The 5,293-nt window shown below is 34.1% G+C and overlaps 1 pseudogene; it reads left to right on the forward strand.

Annotated features, from left to right (window-relative positions):
• Positions 1 to 428: 428 nt before the first annotated feature.
• LOC114672952 (U4 spliceosomal RNA) lies at positions 429 to 501 on the forward strand (annotated as a pseudogene).
• Positions 502 to 5,293: the final 4,792 nt, after the last annotated feature.

The following is a 5,293-nucleotide window of genomic DNA, read 5'->3' on the forward strand; positions in this document are numbered from 1 at the left end:
TTTTTTCCTTTATACTTAAGCCATATAAGCATCTTCTTAACTTTCATCTCCTCTGTAAAGCTTTTCTTAATATTCTTTGTTGAAATTAATCTTTTTAATTTTTTCTATCCCTGCCATCTCTGTTATAACATTGCCTATATTCTTCCTGTATTCTATTGATTTATAAGGAATATATGTTGCTTGGGGACACTGCCTTATTTCATTAACTGTATCACTGGCATATTGTCTTGCAAATCTGGGTATTCAATAAATGCTCTGTGAATTTAAGTGGTCATTATCCCCTCATTCTGAATTAGGTCATAAGATGTATTGACTATCATATAGTAAGGTCTGAGAGTTACTGAGGAGTAGGTTTGTGTGACAGGAGTTAGGAGCGAATGGTCCAGCACTTGAAAAGTTTCCCTTTAGACTGAGAATTGAGGAGTCATAGCTTTGTGCAGTGGCAGTATCGTAGCCAATGAGGTTTATCTGAGGCGCGATTATTGCTAATTGAGAATTGAGGAGTCATATAAAAACACTGAGGACTGGGTATCTGGAGTAGTAAAAAGAAGCAGGAGGGATGAATGTTGAAAATCTTTGCCTATGTATAATTTTGAGTAGGGAAAAAAAAAACTCTGTCTACCATTAGTTTCTATATGTGTTTATGAATTCACTGGAATTGTTTAGAGAGAAGAAATTATGACTCTGTGTACATTTGCTCTTGAGTGTGTGGGAGAGAAAGAGAGGGAAATCTCCCCAGAGTTTGGGTCTTTATTGTTTACTGTTAATTACTTTCCAAAATCTCCTAAGTGTTCATTGTAATTTTCCATTCCTATCTCCACTTACCTCACCCCTACCAAATTTCAGCTATTGATCTTAAGCCCATCCCTAGACCTTAATAACATTTATTTTTTTAAAATCCCCCCTTCATCTTTTTGTTTTCTTTTTTTGTTTGTTTTGTTTTGTTTTGTTTTTTTAAGATTAGGGTCACTTTAATTAAGTTGTGGCCATGGGAAATAAATCTTGTAACTCTCCCCTAGTTTGAGGTCAGTTAAGTGCCATGGGCCTCTTTAAGCAGCTGATGGGCACAGTCCTCCAATATGAATGATTCCTTTGACACTGGACAACAGGGTTAAAGCAGCCATTAGTCTGCAGTTTTCGGAGAACCTCTGCCTAGAATGTAATTTCTTGGATACCTCTGTGCACTTGACAGAGACTTCACCTACTAAGGGGTCATATATTAACAAATCAGGAAAAAAAATTGCTGTCTCATAGTTACGCTTTGGTTGTTTTTACAGCTTGTATTAAAATTTCAATATTATTATCTGTAATGTTATAGCAGATTTTACACTAAAATGTATATTTGCACTATGATACCCTATTGATAGAAACCTTATATTTTAAAATCCATCAGAAATTTCCAGACATAGTCTCTAAGTAAATGGAAACAGTTAATTTATGGTAGCTGGCTTAAAATTATACCCTAAGTTTAATAGCATGTATCTGTACCATTATTTTAATATAGTTTGATAGCAAACATTTAGAGATTTAAAATTTTGGTTTGCTATATCATCTTGAAAATGATTATTAAATGAATTGTCTATCTACCTATGTATCTGTCTATCTATATTTCTGTCCTATCTACCAGAAAAATGACTGTATTTGAGGTGTTCTGGCAAAGATAAATGGAACACAATTTCTGGCCTCAAAGAACAGAATATTTAGAACTAAATCAAGGGGTACAGAATACACTGCACAATCTGTTTTTCTTTACTCTTGCTTTAAAGGAAACTACATTTGTGACAAATATGTGATCCTATACTGGCTTCTTTTTAACACAGGTCTTAGGGTTCATGCAACCAAATCCATGCCTGCATTATGTCAATGTGTCAGGGTAGACCTCTTATAACATTACTTTCCCTGTCCCTTTGTCATAAGATTTACTTAGTCTGAATATTTTGGACCCTTTCCTATCTAAGTTTCCTTAATGCCATTCTTTCTTTCACATACTTCATCCCTCTTTCTGCTTAAAATCCCTACTCTGTTTTTCTATTTTTTCTCTTTGTAAAAAAAAATTAAAAAAAATCATTTGGAAAATGGTTCTAATTTTAATCTTACATGTGGAAGGAGCCATCGCATTGCCGAGAAGATTTTATTGTTTGTATTGTTTTGTTTTTTAATGCTGAAAAATTTTTGAAGGCATTTTAAGTGTACATAAACAGGAGAATGGTATATCCATTTGGGATGGAAGTATTATTTCTAGCTCTCAGACTCATAATGTGGACAAAAGTAATGCATGTAATTTATCTTATATGATGCCTGTATAAAGGTATCACAACACATTTTATTGTCACTATTAATTTTGTTACAGACTCCCAACTACCAAATTCAAATTCAACTTGTCCCATACATTTAATAATGTATTGGGAGGGTCCTCTGGATTTACCTAATTTTCTTCCACTGACACAAGCCCAATATAGGCAGGCATCATTTGTGTAGATTAAAGCCACAGGTACCTTTAGTTCTTTTCTTTCTTTCTTCTAAGTTATTCTTCAACTCCTGCCCAACAAATTTTCTGAAAGATTCCTTTTCAGAGAAGTGGCATGTCTATATAAAGTAAGTGTTATTAATCATAGTAGATATTTTAAATTAAAAGTGGCATAGCTTCTTATAATACCGTTAAAATATATGGAATGAGTAAACCAGAACGATGACCTTCTGATTTTACTAAACCTATTTATTTGGGTTAGCAACTCCTACCTCTTTTTCCTGACCTCTCAGCTCACATACAAATAACTTATTCATCCTTCAACTGGATCCTTTGACTTCTCTAATTCCATTATCTAATATTAGGGGACTGTACATTATAAGTGTACATTGCAGAATAAATTAATCTTAGACACATTAGCCAGAAAAACGGTGGATATATTTCAGCACTTTTCTGATAATATACATGCTCATTCTCATTTACATTTTTCAGGAAGGAATAATGGTTTATTTTCTAAGAATTTGTGATATGGATTTTTAATTCCAGCATGAAATAGATAAAGGTATTGCATTTTACAGTCTACACAGAAACAGAAATTTAATGTGTGTGAACAGTCTGCTCATTTACTAGAATAATATATCCTAAATGGCTTCAATGTGTTCATAGACAGTGAACACTGAAAGCAGTAATTGGAAAAATCCATCACCAGTCCAAATATTCCTGCAGTCTTGGATTGGAGTCTGTTGATCTTCCTAAATTTTTGGTTTTAGTCAGGTTACAGTATGCTAGAATTATTGACTAGCATTCTAAGAAGTGTAACCTATAAAATAGAAAAGATATAGATGGACTCATAGTTTAGTTAAATTAAACAAAATTATTAGAATTAACTAAATTCACTCTTTTGTAAGTATCACATTGTTCATCTAAAAACTGCTTCTGGATGAGTAACATTACAGTACTGACATGGTAGGAATTTGAATTTCTACCTACATAATAACTAAACATATTCTAACGTAGACTGCATATCTAATAACTATGAAACGTTTAAGTAACTGTAATAAATAATTATTTTATTTTAGAGTGAATCAACATTTTTATTACAGTGACTCAAACTTATCAAAACCATTAACATCATGGACAATTAATTATACTAGCTAGATAATGCTAGCTATTGTAATAGAGAAGAGCTCAAAATTCATGGTTTGACACAAAGGATTTTATCTTGCTCATTAAAACACCAAAATGGCTACCCTTAATGGTAAAGGGCTTATGTTTCATTCAGCATTGCATAGAACTGGGCTGAAAAGGCTCTGCCATCTTCAACATGTGACTATCGGTGTTGCAGTAGAGCTCATGAGAATATTGCAACTCTCAAGGTATCTATGAGACACTGTGAAAACCCTGCATATTACAGAGCAACTGGCAGATTCGATGCAAAATTTCTGGCTTCAACCTTGATCTGAAAAGTGCTTGGGAAGCATGCTGAGCCTTGATGGTGATTGGGATCCTGCTGGTATTTTTGCTACCATTGGCATGAAATGTATAAAGTGCACGGAAGTGTTAAGATGTTGAGATGTAGAAGATGTTAATGACTATGGAGATATATATACCACACACACACACACACACACATGAATATATATATATATATACACGTGTGTATATATATATATCTCCACTGATAGAGTGAAACTACATCTCAAATAATATATATATACACACACATAAATATATATACATATTTATATGTATATACATACATACTATATATACATAATATATATTATATATACACACATATATTTTTATATATATTTATGTGTGTGTATATATAATTTGAGACATAGTTTCACTCTTGTCGTCCAGGCTGTAGTGTAGTGGCACAATCTCAGCTCACTGCAGCCTCTGCCTCCCAGGTTCAAGCGATTCTCCTGCCTCAGCCTCCCAAGAACCTGGGATTACAGGCACCCACCACCCGGTCCAGCTAATTTTTTGTGTTTTTAGTAGAGACAGAGTTTCGCCGTTTTGGGCAGGCTGGTCTCAAATTCCTGACCTCAGGTCATCTGCCCACCTCGGCCTCCCAAAGTGCTGGGATTATAGGTGTGACCACTGTACCCGGCCCCAGTGGAGATATATTTTTATTGTATTTTAGTTATCACAACATAATAAGACAGTAGAATTATTCAAGGGTTCTATGAATTAATGATTCCCAGTCAATGCCAGGTATGGATTTTGTTAAGCTTTCTTTATTGTGGTAGCCACTGCTTCTTATTGTCTTCCAAGAGGGAGATGTTCTCTGCTGTTCCCAACCACACCCCTCCACACACAAAACTGTGTACTCAAATCCTCTATCCAAAATCTGTACCTTATAATGGAAAATACACATATAAACACAGAAGAACAAAGCAAAAAGTCCAGTTAGAAATACTAGAAAATAGACACAGAAATACCAATTGGACAACCAGGAGGAAAGAGCATGGAGGATTTTATGATCCAAGTTTTCAAGAGGTGCTTACCACTTTTGCTCACCTTGTTTTGGGTAGGATAGTCATATGAACATAACTAACTGCAAGAGAAGCTGGGAAACGGAGGTTAATTGTGTGACCATGAAGAAGAGGCAGTCAGTTTCATGAGTAGTTAGAATCTCTGCCATACAAACTATCAACAGAAACTCAATAGTGGCAAATTCATATTTATCACTTTTAGTTATTGTATTTGTATAACCGTTTGTATATGTATACAGAAATGTCATAATTGAGGCTTTTGTAAGCAAATAAATAAAATATATTGAAGCCTAAAAAAAAAAGTACTGAAGCAATAAGATTA

Source organism: Macaca mulatta, chromosome 15 (assembly GCF_049350105.2).
Source record: "Macaca mulatta isolate MMU2019108-1 chromosome 15, T2T-MMU8v2.0, whole genome shotgun sequence".
Classification (NCBI taxonomy): Eukaryota; Metazoa; Chordata; class Mammalia; order Primates; family Cercopithecidae; genus Macaca; species Macaca mulatta.